The following is a 22,949-nucleotide window of genomic DNA, read 5'->3' on the forward strand; positions in this document are numbered from 1 at the left end:
AAAGCTTGCTGGGGGCTGAGAAGCCCACACATGGTCTAGCCAGAGAAAATCTGATTCCAGAGCTGAGGCCTAATCAGAACAGCAGATAGAAGGAAAGACATGAAGCTGTGATGTAGTTATTTATTTTTCATACCTCCTGGAGAAATTCCGTGAATAAAGAGATTGTCGCCACCAAGGCGTCTCCGTGGCCTCACTGATACTGAATGTCTGCAGCCCGTATCAAGGGAGTGCTCATGCGGCGTCTGGGGAATTGAGAGTCTGGTGGTAACTTCTGCTTTGGGGGAATAAGAACGTTCTTGTGTCTGTTTTTACCCCAAGTATTCGTTTCTCATCCTGTAGCTTGTTTAAATACACCGGAAGCCTTGAGTGGGGCAGGGGGCCCACCACGTCCTTCAGAGGAAACAGGGGACGGGGCAGGCTTGTTTCCGTGAGCACTGCTGCAGCCCCGAGACTCAGGGAGCTTGTCAGGCTGGACGCACAGGAGGGTGAGTTAGCCTCCACTGCTCTGCGGTTCCCACTGTCCGACGGAAGATGTGTAAACACAGCTGCTCTGAGCGCTGGGATCACACCGGAATGTCAAGAAGAAGACCTGCCATCTCCTTTCTCTCAATGAAAAACTCCAGTCTTGAAAAACAAGGCAAGTTGCCCTTGTTTTTCAAGGACTATTGAAATTCCTTCAAGAAAGAAGGCCATAAAAATGAAGGTCGCACCCAAGGTGGAGAAGCGGTGGGTCGGGGACCCCGAAGCTTCTTTGGGCCTGATTTAAAGGCACTGCTCTCCCACGCCACCTCCTCACCTCCAGCAGTGCCTTCGACACAGAGGCAGCATTTCCCCTGTCATCGCGCCCCCAGGAGAGGTGCTTCAACGTCCACTAGCGTGGAGCCTGAGCTCCCCTGCTTCTGACGGCGCCCAAAGCAAATCTGATACAGAGATGGTTGGGGTACCAGTTGAGAAGCCACCCTAAATCATTGCTGAAATAAAAAGTAAACACCACTGCTTGAAAAATAAAAGCTACTTTCAAAAAGACATGGAAGAAACTTAAGCGTGTATTACTAAGAGAAAGAAACTGAAAAGATTCCATACTGTGTGAGTCTGTTTGACATCCAGGAAAAAGACAAAACTGTGGTGACAGGAGAAAGATGCACGGTTCCCAGGGGTGCGAGGGGTGGTAGAGAGAGCACGGAAGATTTTTTGGAGGAGGTGAAACCTCTCCATCTGCAACTGTAAGAGCGGACACCTGTCATGGTACATTTGTCAAAACGCACAGAATGCACAACAAGGTCCTGCTGCGCAGCACCGGGAACTACAGTCAATATCCCGACATAAACTGTAATAGAGAAGCGTGTGTGTGTGTGTGTGTGTGTGTGTGTGTGTATCACTTTACTACGCAGCAGAAATTAACACAACATTGTAAATCAACTATACTACACCAAGAAGAGAAAACGCATAGAATGCACAACACCAGGCGTGAACCTTTACATAAGCTAAGAACACAGATTCATCAGCTTAACAGACGTGCCACTCATACAGGGGCTGCTGATGGTGGGGAGGCTGTGCTTGTGGCAGGGGTGGGGTGGGGGATATACAGGAACTTTGCACTTTCTGATCAATCTTGCTGTGAACCTAAAACTACTCTAAAAGATAAGTCTGTTTTTAAATGTGCACATGGCCACTGCTAGAGTGAACTCCACCTTCCGCCGGAGACCATAAAGCAGCTGGTGGGAGAAACCAAGCAGTGCAAGTTGGTTCTGGTCTTAATCAGGACAGCTAATGAGCTTCCCATTTTGCATCTGAACACAGTCCCTCCTTCGGGATACTGTCGTCTAGAACCCCCACTGTTATCGTGGTGGCGGTGTTAAAAGCAAACGAAGTGTTTTCCCTCTGATTTCATACTGACTGAAGAGTGCAGTAAGTTCTGGACGTATCTAAGGGCAAAGCCAAACCTGAGAAGGGATAGACGCGAGAAAGGACATAACTTTCCTACATAAGAAAGGGAACATCCCCGTGGCTGGGATGGAGCAAAGGTCCAAAGAAAGGAAGGCACAACGTAGCCACGTTGCTAAGGAAGAGGGGATGGGACGGCTGGCTTACGGATATGAATGCAAACGAATATGTCTGCAGATGTCTTAATGAAAGTTTGTTTTGTTTTGTTTTTTGTCTTTTTTTTTTTTTTGCTATTTCTTGGGCCTCTCCCTCGACATATGGAGGTTCCCAGGCTAGGGGTTGAATCGGAGCTGTGGCCGCCGGCCTACGCCAGAGCCACAGCAACGCGGGATCCGAGCCGTGTCTGCGACCTACACCACAGCTCACGGCAACGATGGATTGTTAACCCACTGAGCAAGGGCAGGGACCGAACCCGCAACCCCATGGTCCTAGTCGGATTCGTTAATCACTGTGCCACGACGGGAACTCCTTAATGAAAGTTTTATTTCAGCATCTCTGAAACTGCTTAAGGAAGAACATTCACATTTTTGCTATAAGAGAGTGCCAAATTCTTAGCCTGCTGGGGACACCCACATCACCTATCCGGTTCTTACCTGCCTCAGTGGTTATGTAGGTTTCTTGTGTGGTTTTGTTTTAAATCTCAAGTTTTCAAACAACTTTAAGCCTCAAGTCCAACCTTAATTAAACCTACTGAAGAGCAAAGGAAAATAGGCTTTAAAGGTCCCCTGTTTGGCTCATAAAATCTCAGCACAACAAACCAAGAAATACTCAATTATTCCTAGGACGCCATAAACATTTTATGGCTCAACCCTAGGACTCCTCTAAAGTCTCTGGAAGGCACGGCTGTCTGGTCCGCATCCTCCTCCCCCTCCCCTCCTGCATTTGATCTTTTTTATGTGCTTGAGAAAGGAGTTTGCTTTTCTGTTTCCTCTCCCTCCCTCTGCTCCAGTGCTTTGGAGAAGGGAGGTGGGGGAGCGGAGGAAAGACTGCTCTCAGAACTGGCTATGGTTTGCCACCTTGCTCAGCTTTCTCTTTTCTATAATGAAACAGAAAACATCATGACCTTCCCCTCAGGTCGAACCCAAAGTGACGGAGGAACTTCCACACACCTGGGGGACTTGCGCCCAGTGGCTCCCAAACAGGCAGCATCGTCGCCCCCAAGGAGAAGGGTTGGTCTGAGCCCCGCTCCAGGCTCCAGCTGCCAGGTTGGAGTGGTTTTCTCCCCACCTCTACAGGCAGTTCTCTTCCAGCCACCCCCAGCGCCACCCCCACCCCATCAAAGCCTTGGATCAAATTCAACATTCAAGTAGCAAGAGGAGGTCAAAGCTGCTAATGACTTGGGCTGACCCTGAGCCTCAGTTCCACTTACTGGGTTTCTTGACCGTAAGTAAAACTAGCTGTTGGCCTCTGTGTCTGTCGCTGTTCACGCCTTGACTTGTATCATCCACGTCACCCTCCCAAGGACCCTGTGGGGTGGGTGGGTCATGACCCCAGTTTGCAGAGGAGATCATCAAGGCACAGAGTGGTTCTCGTCCTCCTGCGGTGTCCAGATCCAGTAACTAGGTCTCTTCTCATTCCCACTCCCTCACCTGAGACTTCATGCCTCTCTGAGGTCTGCTCCTCCCATCACTCCCCTTCTGGGGAACAGAGTTTCCCCAAGCCGTCCGGAGCCTGCTGGACCTGATGCCAGCTCTCTTCCCATCTCCAAATGCTGTATGGTCCGGGCTCACTGACAGCTGCGCCAGGCATCTTCCAGAGCAATCGCACCACCTCAGTTAAATATCCTGATGCCCATGATCCCCACCCCCCATGGTGCCCAGCGATGCGGCCACTTTCCTGAATGGACTTGGCATGACTTGCAAGCACACTGATAAGGACTGCATTAGGAACAGCCCCAACATAAGGAAGTCCCTCCACCTCCTACTCCAAAAGTTACCCTCCACTCTTTCTAAGCACCGACAGAGACCCCCAGAGACTCCCTCCACACTCACCTCGAGCAAGCCCAGCCTCCCCATGGTGGTAGGAAACTGACTGACTGGATGGGGCCCCAAACGGTGCTACAGCTAGATGGGCCTCTGCCTTCTCTGGGGGCCTGCCACCTTGACACTTCCCCCTGTCAACCAAGAGTGCTGTCATCAGGAATCGACATCCTGTGGAAGTGGCTCCTCTCAAATTAAAATCCAAAGGAGAAAATTTACAGGCAAACAACTTCTCACTATGTCCAGTGAGCGATGGGAGCTGTGATCTCCTATGAGAGAGGAGCACACCTCGTGCCCAGATCTTGGCCTCTAAGTATCATTCTCCACTCTCCTAAGAAGTCAGTGGTCCTTGGAGATATGGCAGATTCCAGGTTGGGGCCAAAAAGTACAAGATGACATCTGATTGTACCAGAAATAGGAAGTAAGCAAAACTGATGGGACACATCAAAAGAAAACGATGAGCTTACAAAGAGGCCCTCACTGACCACACGTGGAACAACTTGAACATGAGAATAAATACCATTAATAAGATGGATGACATTGGAAACCCAGAGTCTTACTGATACAGTAAAATAAATTGATAAGAAATGAGATATTTTCACAAAGTCCTTCACCACAAAGTACTTATTAATTATCAAGACCAAAAAAAGGCAATTTTACATGAAGAAATACCACCTTCATCAAATGATCAAAGTGAACATAATTCATTAAAGGACAAATTGGAATTATCACCTGACAGCATGTAAAGGAAAAAAAGCACAGCCTTTCTGTGACACAATTAGATTCAGGCAGGCATCTTTGACAGGAATCAGGAAACCCTGGATGAAGCCAAATCAAGGGGCATTCTTTGGAATAAGTGGCCTAAAATCTCCACAAATGCCAAGGACCTAAAATCAAGGAAGGAATGAAGCACCCTTCTGGATTAAGGCCAGGTGACAAGTCAGGTGTGATTCTGAATTGGGTCCTTTAGCTATAAAGGAAACCGTTGGAACCTTAAGGGAAACGAGAATGAGGCCTTTGCATCAGATGGCAGTGGCCCAGGAGTTACTACTTTTGAAATGCTGATGGTTGTGCTGCAGCTACAGAGGAAACTGTCCTCATTTGTAGCGAAAGCACATTAACTAGAAGCAGATGTCCCATCAATAGTCTCTCTGCAGTGGTTGCAACGTTTCGGTATATTTGAAATTTTTTTCAAAAAAATTTTAAATTAAAAGTTAAGCGTGGAGTTCCCATTGTGGTGCAGAGGAAATGAATCTGACTAGGGAGCCATGAGGACACAGGTTCGATCCCTGGCCTCGCTCAGTGGGTTAAGGATCCAACATTGCCGTGAGCTGTGGTGGAGGTCGCTGATGCGGCTCAGATCCCTCGTTGCTGTGGCTGTGGTGTAGGCCGGCGGCTACAGCTCTGATTCCACCCCTAGCCTGGGAACCTCCATATTCTGCTGGTGGGTCCCTAAAAGCAAATAAGTACATAACAAATTTTTTAAAAATTAAGCTTAACTACGATAAAGAATAGGAATAAAATGTCTAACTTTCCAACCAGCTGAGGAAAAACGCCAGATTTGTTTTCAAGAAGGTAATACGGGGATGGGAGAAGAAAAACCAGCCAAAGTCAGGAGAGCATCAAGCACAAAATAAGACTGTCAATTCAGTTCCACTGAAATGAACATACAGAAGAAATGTAATTGGATCAAGCCTCCCAGATAAAATATATACGGTCACTGGGTCTGAGACACGTAACACTTAGCCATGCGAAACTGCCAAGACACATTTCCGAGCTGGGAGACTGCAAATAATGCCAGAGGGAAAAAATGGGACAAATACCACACAAGAGAAAGCTGATGTTTCATCACTAATATCACGCAAAGTATATTCGATGTGAGGGATGTAACTACAGGATTACAAAAGAGAGGAATCACCAGGGAACTACAGCAATCCGGAGCTGCTATGACTCCGACACAGCTTCAAACTGAATAAATTAAAAACGGAAAGGGTAACATGGGACATGCAACCCCCTGAAGTAACAGCGGTTTTCATACCTCTCCCAGTGACTGGCCAACCAAACCTTTAAAGCATTAAGGATACAGGACATTTACACAACAAAGTTGCAAGCTTGTTCCAAAAAAATACGCAGAACATTGCACCTAAAAATTCTTGTAAAAAATAATCTAAATCCAATTAATTTTTAATTGGTCACATAGTGAAATGCAGAGAAGCAAATCTTAATAAACACCAAAGAATCAGTATTATACAGAGCCACGAATTTTGAATCCGGTGATATACTGCCCTTCCCTCCAATCCAGGACCAAAAGCATCCAGTCTCAAAATTCAACAAGAAGAAACTTTTTTTTTTTTTCTTTTTCTTTTTAAAGCGGCACCTACCTACCTGCGTCATATGGAAATTCCCAGGCTAGGGGTTCGAACTTCAAGAGGCATCCTTCTGATGCTGAGTCAATCCCATCAAAGTATCTGCCTTGCACACCATAAAATATCTCAGTGGTGGAACCAGCCCAGGCCTCTAAGTGGCCCTCCGATCTCTCTGCTGGGCTGGCTTTGCAGTGACGTCAATGCCTGGTTATCCCAGATCAACCAAAATCCTTGAAAGCCATGGCACCACGCCCACCCACTGTGCGCCTTCTCTCCCGGGGCCCTGTGACTTCTCAGGCCATGGGGTCCTGCCTGCAGCTTTGCCCATCTGCATCCATCGCTTTAGCTAAGAAATATCCTCTAAGTACGGGAACAGCCTTCAGTGTAGACGTGTGGCTGAGTCAGTCCTTCACCCTGAGTTGTGACTTTGAGAGAGAAGAAGCAATTAGCCAGAGAGAGCAGGGGTGTGTGTGCAGATGTGGGAGGGTGTGAGTATGCACATGTGAGGGTGCAAGGGAGCAGCATGGAGACCCACAAAGAGCAGCCTGCAGCCGTGGGTGCCAGGGCTGGGCAAATTCCAGCAAGTGCGAAAGAAACACAAAAACAGGAATGGCAGCAGAAATGGGACAATGGGTCAAGTATCCCTCACTGACAAACTTCTTCAATAAATGGGGAGCCAAAGAGCATGGGCTTCTCCCAATGGTGTCTTCAGTTCCCTGGCCATGGTCTCTGCAGAAGGGGCAGGTGCATTCTGTGCCTTGAGAGCAGAGCCGGCCGATGGGGGCACCGGGCTGGGCACCAGACCCGTCCCAGCGGGATGTGAAAGCCTCCTTTGCCCCCATGCCCTCCTCCTTGTCACCGGGATGCTGTGGACGGTGGAGCCGGAAGCTACTTCCTGCCCTGACTTCTCTGAAACCCAAGTCTCCGGTGGCTCCAGCATTGAACATGAAGACAGCCAATTTTCCAAGTCCTTGAAAGAAGGATTCCCCCCGTGGCTCAGTGGGTTAAGGATCTGGTGTTGTCGCTGCTGGGGTGTGTGTTTGATACCTGGCCCGGGAATTTCCACACGCCCCGGGTGTGGCCAAAACAAAAACAAAGTCCTTGAAAGAAAATATGGCGGAGGGAAGGTAAAAAAACAAAAACCAAACTACGCAAAACTCTCAGTTTTTCTGCCTAGAACATGGGCTTGCACTTTTACAGCGCTCAGCACCTCAAGAACTCTTGTCCTGCTTCGAGCTGTAGGTTGATCCCTCTTGCATCTGGCAGAAGAGGCGTTTTTATGTTGAGATGGGCACGTCATAAACTGGCAATCCATGAGTTGGCTGCTGAAACAGGATGGAAGCAGATATTCAGGAGATGGTGCCAATTTGTCGACACTATTTTTAGAAGGAGAAAAAAGCACCAGCAAAATTGTTAATGAGGTCGTTTTCGAACACGGAGACACCTGATAAACACTGCCACGCTGGACAGAGGCTGAAATTTCCCGCAAACATCAGTTGGACACAGGAAACTGAACGCCGAATGGATAGCATTTCCAATTAATCTTCCAACTACTCAGAAGGTGACAACTGGATTTTTATCTGTACGGCATTTTCAAGGTAACACGAGCCAGTGCTCACTTAATTTGCTCTTGGCTTCGGAAGGGTAGACCAATATGATAAACACACCACACCGAACAAGGATTTGGCGGAATATTAATTGGCTTGCTTGGCCCACCTCGTCCTGTCTGCCAGGGACAACAGGCAGCCTGCACCAATGGGGACCCTTCAGGCAAAGGCAGGGAGCTCATTACTCAGAGAGGCGATTGAGTCAACACTTCCCCAAGGCTCTCGTGGGCGTATAACGCCGAGTGTCCTGTATCCCTGAAGGATAAATGGCAGCTCAAGTCTCCAGTATAGGAATGAGGGCTAAATAATAGGACCTCTTCTGTTGTAATGAGCTCATCTCCCTGTCCACATACACTGGCGGCTCTCAGCCTCGACACCTGGCTGTGTACATGCCGAGGTCATAGTTCACCTTGGTTCACAGGCTGAGGGTGGCTGGGAGGGTGACGGGTCACGGGACAAGGGTCCAGTGACGTCTGATCCAGCTTCCTCCTGCAGTCTCCTCCTCGGGAAGTCTATAAAGTCCAGGGCGATCGAGAGGATACTGAGAAACGTGATCACGACAAATATTTCTTTATTATTTTAAAAGAATCCTCTTTTTCTTTAAATCACAGTTATCTTTTTTTTTTTTTTTTCCTGGCCCCTCAGCATCATCCTATGATAGAAAGTAAGACAACTATTATCTATGCATCATGTGGACAAGGAAAGTGGAATTCTGCCACACTTGGCTCGCTATTTGATTTTCAGTTCCTTTGAGCTACGGGCTGTTCATATCCCAATTTTATTTATTTTTTAAATGTATGTGGCTGGGCCTGTGGCATGCAGAAACTCCACAGCCAGGGATGCAACCAGAGCCACAGCAGTGACAAAAGTCAAGCCATGCACCACTAAGCCACCAGGGACTCCTGTATCCCCATTTTAAAGATGAGCGAACTGAGGTCCAGGTTGATAAAGCAACACAACGGAGGGCAGACCATAAGCGGCCAAGCCAGGGCTTAGATGAGGCGTCTGACCTCCCTAACTACCATCGTCCGGCTGCTCAAGCAGGTGGCCTCGCCAAAGGGCTGCCCAAGTTGGCCCTGTGACACTGACTCCAGTTTTCTCACCTGAGTCTGTCCCGTTGCCACACAGATGAAATATTTAGAGGCAAAGAGTCAGTCGGCCTCTGGGGTGCCTCCAGACGGGCTGTGGGGAGAGGACGGCCTGGGGACTTTCGGATTTTCATCCGTCCATTCTTCTTTCCGTTAGGTCCCCTGGGAGCTGGCCCGCTGGACACCGTGAGACCCTCTGCAGTGCGGCCAGAGCCCTTCAGTGCAGTTTCCCGACCACATGGGGTCTGGGAGGGGAGCCGTGTCGCCCACCTCGGTGGCCTCCGCAGGGTCCCACCCCGTGAAGCGCTTAATCACGTTCACTGTGTGAGCTGGAGGGGGTGGAAGGAAAATTTTCGAGTTCTTGAAATTTCTAAATTCCATGCCTAGATGCTCCACCTGCACGACCTCAGTAACTTTATTCATCGCCTAGAAACACCTGCAATAATTCTTCAAAAGCAGCCGTTACCCTCACTGAGCCAGGAAAAAACGCTGTTTATTTGCCGTACGTTCCAATCCACTGTGCTTAAGTATGAGGATGGCTTGTGGTACCAACACCCGCTCACCCAGCAAATGGGTAGGACTGGTCTTTTGCAACATACGATTTTAAATATCTAAGAGGCTGTAGTAATCGCACACTCCATCACCTCAGTGGAACAACTCAGATTTGATTTTTCATTGATCCTCCAAGCCAGAGAAGCATCCCTCCAGACTTGGGTCAGAAGTCCTGGCTCCCCGTAACCTGCAGAATCAGCCAGGACAAGTCCCCTGGTATGCTGAAACCTCAGTTTGTTTGTAAAGTGGAAATGATTAAACGAGTGTAGGAAATTGTTTTACTAAACTTTGAGCACTAAAAACTGGCTTCCCCGGAGGATGACAGCAACAACAACAGACACTGGACTCTCCATGAGCTGAGCTGACTGTGCGGTTTACCTGTTCATCACCAGCCACACCTGCTTCTCGATTTCAGAGCTTCATGCCCAGAGGTCTGCAATAATCAGCAAATCAGACTCAACTGGGCTGCATCTTCAGAAAAGCCACAGAGGCAGCAGGGGCCATGCTGTTTCAGGAGGCCTGAGTCCTCCTGAGACTTTTTTGCTGTTGGGGTTCCCTTCTCCCAACTGTCAAATGGGGAAAAAATACCTCTCTTTAGGGTAACCGAGCCGGACGCTATGGGGCCTTCCCAGAACAGATCCCGCCCCCGCCCCCAGGTCCTCTGCCTGCCTTTGGTCTGTAGAAAAACTTTAGTCCAAAAAATCAAACTTAATCAGAGACGTGAGAAAATGCAAAGCGAAAGGAAAGGCAGTCCAGCAAGACAAAATAATACTTTAGCCACTCAACAAAGTCAAGGACCTTACATTCTTTCTCAAAGACCAGAGATACTATTCTGAGCCATGTCCTCGGAGCGGTTCACCCCCGCCACGGGGAGGAAGCCAACCGTGTGCTGCCCACAAGCACGGAGACCCCAGACCAACTGGAACCAGAGGGGTGACGGCGCGGACTCCCCGTGACCTCACCACCCACCCATCAGAAGAACGCCCACGAGCTGGCCATGCTCTGCTCCTTGACACTGTGAGACTCCTCACCGCCCCCCCAAAAGTTCCGAGGGCCCTGGCCCGCTGTGGCCCCCCCTTCCTGGCAAAGCAATCAGGCCTGCCTTCTCTACTTCATCCAAAGCTCCGTCTCCGCGTTTCTATTGAGCACCAGCGAACAGAGGCCGAGTTCCGGCAAGATGACCGTTCTGAGGATCAAATGCCAAATACTTAGCGAGGAGCCTGCTTCCTAGACTGCGACTCCGAGGGAAAGGCTGCAGAGCCAGCCCGGAGAGGGGGACGGCGCCTTCCAGGAAGACTTACCTGCCGCTTGCCGTTCCCGGAGCCGGGGGCTCTCACCCACACGCTAGGACTTGAAGGGTCCCAAGGAACTCCCCTCGCCACTTTTGGGTGGGTGCTCAAGGCACCGGCCTGACTGGATGAAGGCGCCAGGATCCCAGGAAGGGCTACCTTGTTAACAGCCCCGCTCACTGTTTGATGTGTGTTGTTTTCATCCCATTATCAGCCAGTAGACAGCAGCCTGAAAAAATAAAACAAAAAGAGGGGTTTCCAAGGCAGCAGGGGAAAGAGGGCAGTTCTGAGAAGGGAAAGTGATGGAGGTGGAAGAAGAATCATTTTTGGAAGAAGCCAGGGCAGGAGCCAGTCAAAGTCCACTGAGCCCCGGGAGGGACAGAGTCTGTGTACAGCATTCGTGATGCCCCAGAGGCTGGCGGAGGGGCTGCGCTCTATGAAAGACAATCCCTGTCAAACAGACCCCCACCCGGACGTGCCCTTCAAGGCCACGTGCGCCCCCAGGGTCCCCAGACAGCCTGCGCCCTCCCGCCCCTCACCCCAGTCCAGAGTCACCCCTCAGTGTTATCAGCACTTCCGTGCCTGTGCAAGTCTTGACCCCGCTCTGGACTGACCCTAAAAAAGTGGAGTCAGGAGTTCCCGTCGTGGCGCAGTGGTTAACGAATCCGACTAGGAACCATGAGGTTGTGGGTTTGGTCCCTGCCCTTGCTCAGTGGGTTAACGATCCGGGGTTGCCGTGAGCTGTGGTGTAGGTCACAGACGCAGCTCGGATCCTGCATTGCTGTGGCTCTGGCGAAGGCTGGTAGCTACAGCTCCGATTCAACCCCTAGCCTGGGAACCTCCATATGCCGCGGGAGCGGCCCAAGAAATGGCAAAAAGACAAAAAAAAAAAAAAAAAAAAAAAGAAAGTAGAGTCAGTGCAGGTTTGCTTCCTGGAAGATGCTGTGTGTCCGGTGCCTTAGGACTTGGCCGCACGACAGGACCAGCTGTCCTGGGACCCTCAACTCACCGAGCAGTTCAGACCTCCTCTCCCCGGAAGCCCGACCAGCAGGGCCAGTGTCATCTCGTCGAAAAGCAAGTCTCCTTTATCTTGGCATCTGAAGTTCATCAACGGATGCCTCCTCTCTTCCTTCTTCCTTTCTTTTCCACACTTGGCCTTAACGAGAGAGAGAGACAGACAGACAGACAGACAGACAGACAGAGAGAAACACGCTCATCTCTCATTCTCACGAAGCTCTGCCCTCAGTGTCAGCGGAAGGAGAGCCAATCCCGACTGCATGAAACACAGGAAAAAACCAAGATTTATTTAGTCATAATTGCATTCCTATTATATCACTTACCCAATATGTTTGTCTTGTTGAACTGTAACACATCTAGGGAGTGAAAAACCCACAGGATATATAGCAAAGTGCCAGGCATGACAATGTGAATTAAGTCCGCATAATTTACCAGTTCTAATAAACCCTCTTTGATTTACGTGTGAGCGCTAATGCGTGCTGACATGCCCCTAATTTCTATTTTGTTATTTATGAAGTGCAGACCTGACAATTCACTAAATCACCATGAGCAATTCCTTTTAAAATCTGTTCCATTCGCCAGGCACAAATTATTTTGTGTGGAAGCACCGCCCTGGGTTTCAACACATCCAGGTTTGCGATGAGGAGAGAACAAGTCAGATGACTGCCTGACGACAGAAACGGAGGAGCCCTCGCCAAACCATGACTCCACCGTGACGGACCACGGTGTCCGAGGTTCCCTGCTTGTGTCACCCCACAAGTTCAAGAGGTTCACAGGGAGCTCCTGGCACCACAAGGGTCCCCATCAAAACCGAAACACGGGATTCTGGGAAATTCGGGGGGGGGGTTATTTGCAAAGGGGCAAACGATGAAGCTGAGGACAGAGTGTGGGGACCAGAGTGGTGGGTAAGGGGCCCAGGGCTGGCATCTGAAGGGCTGTGCCCACCTCCAGCAAGCTGGAGAAGACGTACAAGGCCCCAGAAGGCAAGGAAACCCGTAGGGCAGCTTCCCTCAGGAGGAGGGCTTCTTTGAGCCCGTCTTCCCCCTACTCCCGACCCCCACCCAGAGAGAAAGTAAAGAGAAGGAGGACCCTCCGTCCCTGCCCCAGCCTGGCCTCCTTCCAGGGCGTTCCATCAAGAGCCGTCAGCAGGTAACAGGAACCACAGGCAACGGAGACGGGAGGCCCATGAGACGAGCCTGGGTCCTGGTGGAGGACCCCAGGCTAGGACCCCGAGGCAGGGTCACAGCTCAGCCCCAGACCTCAGGGCGGGCGGGCGAGCCCTGGGCTGGGAGCCGTGTGATCTGAACGTCCGTGGGAAACGTGGATGAGCCCCTGAGTCCTTGTGTTCTGAAGTGGAAGACTTTTCCCGTAGCCTCCCAGGCCTCCCCGCGGTCTCAAAAGCCTGACTCAAGAGTTACTGATTAGGAAATACTGGTACAGCCAAGAGCGAGTTAAACAGCCTCCAGGATGCCCGGCCTTGGCCTATGGACGTAGGCTAACCAGCTTTTCACAAATGATGTCGTCTTTTTTTAATGGCTTTTTTTTTTTTTAACTAATGGCTACTTTCTCGAGTTATATTGCATGCAGTGTTTCGTAGCTGGAACGGTCCCTAACACGGTCTTCCCCTCGTGAGCCGTCTTCACTGCACAGAGCAGGTCAGAGGCCACCAGATACCATCACTGGATGGCCTGAGTCCAGCCTCGATGACTCTGAAATGATCTGTGGAGAGAGAAGAATGCAGGCACCCCGCATCCTTCCCAACAGCCCTATTTTTTCCGAGCAACACCTATAAAACCCGTTGCCGTCCCCTCTCAAGGGAGGGCACGGTGTTGAGGTGTCAGCCTGCTGGGGCCTCCCCTGCCTGGCAAAGCAATAAAGCTGTTCTTTCTGCTTCACCCAAAACTCTGTCTCCGGGACTTAAAGGGTGCCCGGGTACAGAGGCCGGGTTTCGGCTACACGTCTAGTTGTTGGGCAGCGAGGCGCTTCGCTGTTGTTTACAATCCTCAGTGCTGCTAGGCGGGGTGGCACCAGGGCGAGCTTTTTGCTCCCTGTCCTGTGCCATGGCCGCTTTTCACACGCAAACAGTGTGCGGTTCGGTTCCCGGGGCCTTTTCACCCTCCACCGGGACAGACGGGCTCCCTCCCTTCTCTCTTCTCCCAAAGGGACCAGCTGGTGCCGAATTTCATCTCAGTAAACACTGGCTCCTCGATTAAGGGATGAAGGACAAGTCTCCTTCCAAGTGACAACAACAACAACAACAACAACAAATCAGGAACTCTCTTAAAGGAGCAGTAGCATCTTTGCTTTTCACCACCGAGAGTAAAGTAACCCAATGTCAACGCCCGTACAACTTAGACAGTTTTTCTAACCCTGTTTTGGAAAGCGGTAAGAGTTTTTACTGTTGTTCTTTGCAAATAATGTGTGGACATTTTTGTGTGCCAAAGACAGTGCTTAAGAGATTTAAGGAGAACTCCTTAATTTAGTTTCTCAAAAAGACGAAGCTTTGCCTTTGCGGGTTCTCGGGTATTAACGGGGGGTTTTATACCCGCTTCTTTGGAAGGAATAAAGACAACCCTTGATCTATCGCCCAGTCTATGGAGCACAGAGTAGAGGATTCTGAGGATGGAAAAACATGCTTGCTTCCAAAAAGGGATTTAAAGCAGCAGGTCTGAACAGATGCCATTTTTCTGTAATCTTCAATACAAGGGATTAAGCCCAACAGTGAAGAAGAAAGTTTTTATAATCAGCTTTGCCTCCCAAAATACTAGTAAGTTCTGTGAATGAAATAAAAGTTGGAATTCACAAAATAATGGAGGAGTTTTGTTTTGTTTCTTTGCTTTTTAGGGCCGCAGCTGCAGCACATAGAAGTTCCCAGGCTAGCGGTCGAATGGGAGCTGTAGCTGCCGGCCTACACCACAGCCACAGCAACATGGGACCCGAGCTGTGTCTGCGACCTACACCACAGCGCACGGCAAGGCTGGATCCTTAACCCACCGAGCGAGGCCAGGGATTGAACCCATGTCCCCATGGATACTATTCAGGTTCATTAAACACTTAGCCACGACGGGAACGCCAACATAATGGAGATTTGATATTAATTTAAAGATAGCAAGGAGTCCCCTGGTGGCACAGCAGGTTAAGGATCTGGCATTGTCACTGCTGTGGCGCAGATGCGATCCCTGGCCTAGGAACTTCCACCTACCACAGCACAGCCCCCCAAATAACAATAATAAAATAAATATAGCCAAAATATGCCAAACTCAAGAATGCAAACGTTGTCACCCTCCCAGACACATGGGGGTTTCTCCACATGCTCCCCTTACCTCCCCAAGGGTTTTATCCGAGCTTCACAAAGACGGCTTCTGCTCGTTCCTGACCTCAGCTCATCGTCTCTTTTCCCACAGCCAAGAAAATCTTCCAACCTCTCTCTCTCAATATTATGCGACTTACGTTCCCCACCTCGATCAAAGGAGATGGAACTCAGTTGATTTACTCCCATCTTCTCTGGATATTCAGAATTTAAAGCAAGCCCATTAAAATAGCAGACATGTGGCAGCCGCTTGAGGAAAGCCCATGAAATTTTCCATTAACTGTCTAGCTAGAACCATAGAAAGTTAGAGGTACAAAGACCCTTAGAAACCATCTCATTAAACCATGTACCAGGAGCATAAAAAAGAGTCACTCCAAGCATCCAAGTCCCTGCCAATGTCATTCTTCTCTCATTCATCTTATGGCTTCATCGCCCAGCGCTGCCCTGCCTGGGTTTAGTCTGTGACCTGGGTCTGTTCTCGGACACAGTGTTTAGCGTTTTGCAAGCCTTGCGTCATGTTGGTATTGACCTTCACTCTCAGACATTCAAATCTACGTGTGTGCACAGACCAGGCACACACGGACACACACACACACAGTGGGGGACGGAAGGTGGTGGTGGGGGGGGTCTTCTCATCTGGGGAAGGAGCAGGATTTGGGTCCAGACAGCAGTTTGCTGTGGAAAGAAGATTACATGTAATCCCCCACCTCTGACTCCCATGAACACAGAAGCCACCGCGTGACACACTCCAGTCGACTGTGGTTGCGTGTGACAGCCACCTCTTTGCAACAGCCCTCCCTCCTCCAGTCCAATCACTGTCAAAACCATGCCGACCAATGACCGACGTCCCCTGCCCCCGTGGGGGCTCAGGTTCCCCTCACAGCAACCCCCCCCCACTCTGTCTTCCTGTGCGGCCAGAGGACCCACCTTTCACCTGCAGAAGTAAAATTAGTCAAAGGTGGACTTTTTTTTTTTTTTTTGTCTTTTGTCTTTTTAGGGCCACATCTATGGCATATGGAACTTCCCAGGCTAGGGATCTTATCAGAGCTGTAGCCGCCGGCCTACACCACAGCCACAGCAACGCAGGATCCTTAACCCCCTAAACGGGGCCAGGGATCAAACCCACAACCTCATGTTTCCTAGTCAGATTCATTTCCGCTGCGCCACGATGGGAACAACAAAGGTGGATTTTTTTTTTCTTTTTTTTGGCATTTGTGAGTCGTGCAGAAATTGGAAACTGTGACTGGAGAACATCTAATCGGGAAATTACGAGGCCCCCATGGCCTCTCCAAGGGTAGTGACAGCCTCTGAACCCTGACTATTGTCTCAGACGGAAAATGAGTCCAAACCCGCAAGCTCAGTAAGAGGTGGGGAGAGCACAGGAGGGCAGGCTCTGCCTCGGGCACGCTGCAGCGTGTATTCACCCACAGAAACAACTATGCACGAACTCTTGTCCAGGGACCAAGTGTCTTTACTTTCTAGATTATCTTCACGATGAGCTCCCATCTTTTGTGAAAGTATCATACAGAAGTTCCTGGGCCAGGACTGAACCCAAGCCCCAGCTGTAACCAGAGCTAGAGCAGTGACAATGCCAGACCCTTAACCTGCTGAGTCACAAGGGAACTCTGAAATGCCAGCATTGACTTTTGGATGCTGGCCATTCTGGCTGGTGTCAGGTGGTACCTCATCGTGGTTTTGATTTGCATTTCTCTAATAACCAAAACCACAATGAGGTACCACCTGACACCAGCCAGAACGGCCATCATCCAAAAGTCTCCAAACAGTAAGTGCTGGAGAGGGTGTGGAGAAAAGGGAACCCTAGTACACTGTGGGTGGCAGTGTCAATTGGTGCAACCACTGTGGAAAGCAGTATGGAGATGCCTCAGAAAACTAAACATAGAGCTACCACTGGATCCAGCAATCCCACTCCTGGGCATCTATCCAGAGAAAACCACGACTCGCAAAGACACGTGTACTCCAATGTTCACCGCAGCACTGTTTGCAACAGCCAAGACATGGAAACAACCTAAATGTCCATCGACAGAGGAGTGGATCCAGAAGATGTGGTCCATATACACAAGGGAATATTACTCAGCCATTAGAAAGAACGAAATACCAGCATTTTTAGCAACATGGATGGCCTAGAAACTATCATGCTAAGTGAAGTCAGCCATACAATGAGACACCAACATCCAATGCTTTCACTGACAGGTGGAATCTGAAAAAAGGACAGACGGAACTTCTTTGCAGAACAGATGCTGACTCACAGACATTGAAAAACGTATGGTCTCCGGAGGAGACAGTTTGGGGGGTGGGGGGATGTGCCTGGGCTGTGGGATGGAAATCCTGTGAAATCAGATTGTGATGATCATTATACAACTACAGATGTGATCAATTCATTTGAGTAATAAAAAAAAAAGAAAAAAAAATGCCAGCGTTGACACCACTTTCCTCAGGCTTAGAAGTATCTGTCTCTTGTCTTCTTACTACAGGGCTGCTAATGACCAGGCCAGTGGGAATACCTCGGGTGCACATTTGCGCTTGATTTTATTCCCTCCGAAACTGTCTTTACCCCGGTTGCTTACAGTTTAATGACGCTGTCACTCCTTGTCCATTCACGTTGATTAGCATTCCTGGATCCTTTCAAGGGAAGGAGTCCATCTTTTTTGCAACTTAGGGGAAGTTTCCTTCATCATGTCTCGTTTCTTCTCCGGCCTCTTACATGAACTCGCCTTTCATAGCAGACCCTTGCAGGCCTTCTCACGTCTCTGTCATACCTTCCACCCCGTCGCCTTGCTGCTCTGTGCTCAGGCATATTTCCATGACCCTTTCTTTCACTCTGCATGGAACCGCTCATTCCAGCAACCATATCCTCAAAGGAAAGCGCTGTACCCGTGTTCGCGGGGCGTTACCTGCACTGGCTACACTGTTATCTTGAAGCAAACGCAGGCGATGAAACACATTACAAACATTTTCTCCAAGAGGATCCACCAAGAGATCCATTTCCTCTGCACTTCATTGTTCTCTTTGAACAAAATAAAATCACAAAAGCGCCCCAGGTAAGCAAATCCATTCATCTATATGATCTTGATGTGATGGGTTAGCACAGGCGGCTGGAGTGGGTTTTGTCTGCTGCGGGTTCCTGCCTCAAGGAGGAGGAGAGTGTGAGCTGCGTGTGTTTCGGGAAATTTTATTTATCATTTATCACATATAAAAAGGCTCCGATCAGGGCATCAGGCGATCAGAGTAAACTTACTTGCAATGGCAAAATGAGGAGACTCTGGAGTTCCTGTTGTGGCCCAGGGTGTTAAGAACCCAACTAGTATCCATGAGGATGCAGGTTCGATCCCTGGCCTTGATCAGTGGGTTGGGCATCCGGTGTTGCCATGAGCTGTGGTGCAGGCCCGAGGCTACAGCTCCAGTTTGACCCCTAGCCTGGGAACTTCCATGTGCCGCAGATGCAGCCCTAAAAAAAAAGTAAAATAAAAATTTTATTAAGGAGACTCTGCACTGAGGTACCGACACCCACTCCCAGGAGGAGGTTCAGCGTCTTCAGGAACCAGGCAGCTGGCCTGTGCCTGGATCTAAATGCTCGTGTTGGGGTATCAGCAGGTTCGGGGCAGGCCACAGGCACGGGGAGCTGCAGGCAGAAGTTCAGCTCTTCGCTGTGAGCTGTGTCCCTGCCACTCACCCGTGCACACCCGTGGATTCCTTCCTGGGCTCGTTGCCGGAGGCCCCGGGGGCGACGGGCTTCCTCCTTGTCTGTCATTTCTCCTCAGCTGAGCTTTGCTGACCTGTCAGCATTGGCCCTTCCCGCCTTTCTGAAATTCTCTCCAAGCTCTGACCCACTGACCAGGATCTCACCAGAAACTCCTCTTGCATTTTCTCTCTTTTCTTTTCTTTCTTTCCTTTCTTTCTTCTTTTTCTTCTTCCTTTCTTTCCTTCCTTCCTTCTTTCTTTCTTTCTTTCTGCTGCACCCACAGAATATGGAAAGTCCCAGACTAGGGGTGGAATCAGACCTACACCACAACCACAGCAAAGCCAGATCCAAGCCACCTCTGCAACCTACACCACAGCTCACGGCAACGCCAGATCCTTAACCCACTGAGCAAGGGCAGGGATCGAACCCACAACCTCATGGTTCCTGGGCAGATTCATTAACCACTGTGCCATGACGGGAACTCCAAAAATTAGGATTAAGTGTAGAATAACTGGGTTGACCAAACAGCTTAAATACATGAGCGGTTCACTGCTATAGTGGAAGAACAGCATCGTATACTGTAAGACAGTAATTAATACCACTGCCCTTAATAAGACCCCATGACATTTGGGAAGGAAAGGCAAACAGAAGCGAATAATTGTGTGAAAGGTATTTCATCCCATGTTCCCATTCTTTCTCAGCCAAGAGGCTGAAATTCAAATCCTTGAGTGGAAACTCATTTCGAGTCCAGTATTTGGTTTATTTTTACATCTCTTTCTCCATTGCTACTTTTCAACTTGGATTTTCAATTGATTTATGTAAAGACTCATAGTTGTTCTTGATTTCAGTATTTGATGGAACTTTTTTTTACTCTCTTGATGATATATCATACTACACTTTTTATTATTTTGCAATCAGTAATTCTTTTTGCTTTTCTTTTTATGGCCACACCCGCAGCACACAGAAGTTCCCAGACGAGGGTCAAATCGCAGCTGTAGCAGCCGGCCTACACCACGGCTCACAGCAACACGGGATCCGTAACCCGCGGAGCGAGGTCAGGAATCAAACCTGCATCCTCCCAGCGACTATGTCAGGTTCTTAACCCACTGAGCCACAGTGGGAACTCCTTAAATCAATAATTCTTACTTTGTGGCCATAGAAGAAATGCTCATTTCAGTGCGCTTTCTTCTGCTTAGGTCTCTGGGTGTAATTATTCTTTAAACTTCTCTTTTACTCGTTGATTCCTGTATACATGTTAACTTACTGTCTGTGTTTATTTGGGAGTCTCGCAGCTCTCTCTTGGTGGTGAGTTGTTTACTCCACTAACTCGGCTTACCGAGCCCCTCCCAGGGTCAGACATGGTGCCAGGGGCTTTGCAGTCATTATTGCTCATCCTCACACCTGATCCAGCAGGTGGCATTACCTTCGCTTAGCAAATGAGGAGCCTGTGGCCCAAGAAGTTAGGCAACTCGCCTGGGACCCCACAGCTGCCAGTGGAGGAGCTGGGATTTAAAGCCAGTTTGTCTGCTGTCTGGCCTCTGCTCTCCCCACCACACTGGAATGCCACCCCACCACTCGGCACTACCCTTTTTTTTTTTATTAATGATTTTTATTTTTTTCCCATTACAGTTGGTCTACAGCGGTCTGTCAATTTCTACTGCACAGCACGGTCACCCCGTCAGACACCTGTATACATACACACTCTGTTTCTCACATCCTCGTCCACCGTGTTCCGTCACAGGCGGCGAGATCGAGCTCCCTGTGCTGGACAGCAGATCCCCTTGCTTGTCCTTCTGATGGAGGCTTCAACACCACACGACCACCACTGCATCCGAGATGGGCTTCCCAAATCTACAAAGCTACAAAGTGCTAGTCTGTAACACTCACTTTAGCTCTAAAATTTGATATGGTTTTGGATCAGCTTCGAAGTGTTTCACAGGGCAACCGTCTCCAAGAATTATGCTGTCTGAGAAATAAAACACGGCCTGCCGCGTCAGGAAGCACAGGATGTCTCAGTCCTCCGTGATGGCAGCTGCGGGAAGGGTGGCGGTGAGCCCCGCGGGAACTCGGGGAAGGAAGCCAGGAACGCCTGCCATCGAGCAGGAGCAGCCCGCAGCCGGCAGCCAGTCCTGAAGGTGTGCCCTCAGGACGAGAAAGCACCAGATACTGGCCCAGGGAGCTGAAGAGCTCGTCAAAGGAAGGGCATCGGGGAGCTCAGACCTTGCATCTTCCCGTGCATAGAAAAGCACAGAATTCCTTGCCTTGGGGTATCTGGTGTTCTGTTACCAGCAGTAATCTTTTGTTCCGACTCCCTGACTGTTGCTGCAAACTCCTAGCTAGCCTGGCTCCCCTGTCTCCTCAGAGCAGTGTTCTCGGGGTTACTTGGGATGCTGCCTCGTGAGCTTTAAGTCCTCATCTTGCCCCAAATAAACTTAACTCTCAAATTTGGGGTTGTGCATATATATATTTTTAGTTGCCTTGTCTTAGGACTAGAAAATTGTATTTTTCATTCTCATCATCCTTCCCTCTTGAATTTGCAGTGCTCCTTTTGGATGTCAGAAATTCATTATCAAATCTGACATTTTAAAAAAATTTCTGGAACGTTATAGAGCACCATTTCTTAAAAAGGACACAACCCTTTTTAAAAATGTTGGCTCACAAAGCTTCATGTAAGAGCAACCCACGAAGAGGTTTTTAAGTGCGCGATGCAGCAGCGTTACTTACAGGTGAAGGGCTTTAGGACTCATTCGCCTTGTGCAACTGACATCTCATGCCCACTGATCAGCAATACCCTGCTTCCCCCTTTCCTCAGCCTCCTGGCAACCACCACTGTGGTTCTTTGCTTCGATGAGTCTGACTACTTCGGAGAAGTCATAGAAGTGGTGAAACTGAGCAGGCCCCTGGGGGGATCCTGGGCACAAGCCTTTCTACCTCCCTCATGTCCTGTTTTTAGGGAATTAGCCTCAGCCTCCATGAACTTTCCCTGAGGGCAGGTTCGAACAGGAGCTAATGGGGGAAGGGAGGGGATGCAGAGACAAGGGAGGAACAGTCAAGAAACAACAGTGCAGCCTCGGGGTGGAGTCCTGGCTCCTCTTCCAGGAATATACATAACGCTATCTTTTAGCTCTTCTGCAGAACTAAACCCCCAACAAATGAAAACCAGAGAGGAGAGCCACCAGGACCCGTCCTGGGGCCACTAAGCACCAGCTTTGATGAAGAATAAAAGCTTGCACCTGCCCTGATCCTTATCTGTGGCCCTATTTCCTACTCCGAACTATAAAACCACTTCCTAATCTTCCTAATCTCTCCCAAGGGAGGGCACGGTCTTTAGGATAGGAGTCTGCTGGGGTCTCCTTTGAATGGTAAAGCAATAAAGCTATTTTTTCCCAAAACTCTGTCTCCATCTTCCTATTCAGCACCCGTGGACAGAGTGGAATATTTGACCACAGTAGAATCATGCAGTATTTGCCCTTCTGTGACCGGCTAATATCCTAAGGGTCATCTATGTTGTCACATACTGTAGGATTTCCTCCTTTTTGAAGGCTGAATAATATTCCATTGTGTGTATGCATCACTTTGCAAATCCATTTATCTGTTCATGGAAATTTAGGTTGTTTCTGAAACCAAAACACCTCTGTGATGAGAACCCAGCCAGAACCCGGACTGGGACTTGAACCCAGAGTTTTTTAATTAGAATCACTCACCTGGTGTCCGGACTCACTGAGGTCCCAGTTTTTTGGAGTAGTTTCTTGGGTCTCTCTGAATGCTGCCACCCAGGTTCTAGTCCTCATTCTGTCCCAAGTAAAACTTAACTCTCAACTCTCACGTTGTGTTTTTTATTTTTAAGGTGACACTCCCAAAGTGTTCACTGAAACAGAACCAGAGGGATGAAACTTAGTTTACATTAATTATTTATACGTTGGAAAAGGTTTCTCTAATGGCAAGATGTACAGATGTCACAGAGAAAATTCCTGCCACTATATAGGGGCTTTTTAAGATACCTGCATAGTTGTCAAACATTTACTGTTAACTTGAGTTGCCCACTTTTACAGAAATAATCAGGATTTGACTTGTAAAGGTAAGAGGACACCACTTCT

General features: G+C 49.1%; 1 protein-coding gene and 1 long non-coding RNA gene across 3 annotated transcripts in view; one reads left to right on the forward strand and one right to left on the reverse strand.

Moving 5' to 3' along the window:
• LOC110257611 (uncharacterized) overlaps nt 1-14,652 on the forward strand; it is a 332,943-nt gene extending 318,291 nt beyond the window's left edge. Inside the window, exon 5 of one of the 2 annotated variants that reach the window (XR_014833452.1) lies at nt 12,425-14,652. This is a non-coding gene — a long non-coding RNA (uncharacterized LOC110257611). Of the gene's footprint in view, nt 1-9,141; nt 12,300-12,424 lie in introns of those variants that run through there. The other variant, XR_014833451.1, reaches the window with a different exon arrangement.
• The window catches only part of ACTR3B (actin related protein 3B), a 271,775-nt gene continuing 257,498 nt past the window's right edge, over nt 8,673-22,949 (reverse strand). Inside the window, exons 14-16 of the transcript XR_014833440.1 lie at nt 22,557-22,720; nt 11,835-11,981; nt 8,673-11,054 (exon numbers count right to left, since the gene is read on the reverse strand). The gene's annotated coding sequence lies outside the window, so the exon portion shown is untranslated. The remainder of the gene's footprint in view (nt 11,055-11,834; nt 11,982-22,556; nt 22,721-22,949) is intronic.

This window comes from Sus scrofa, chromosome 18, assembly GCF_054392235.1.
Source record: "Sus scrofa isolate SSC_HxYL_T2T_F1_AM1 chromosome 18, Sscrofa_HxYL_maternal_Yorkshire_Landrace_v2.0, whole genome shotgun sequence".
Taxonomy (NCBI): domain Eukaryota; kingdom Metazoa; phylum Chordata; class Mammalia; order Artiodactyla; family Suidae; genus Sus; species Sus scrofa.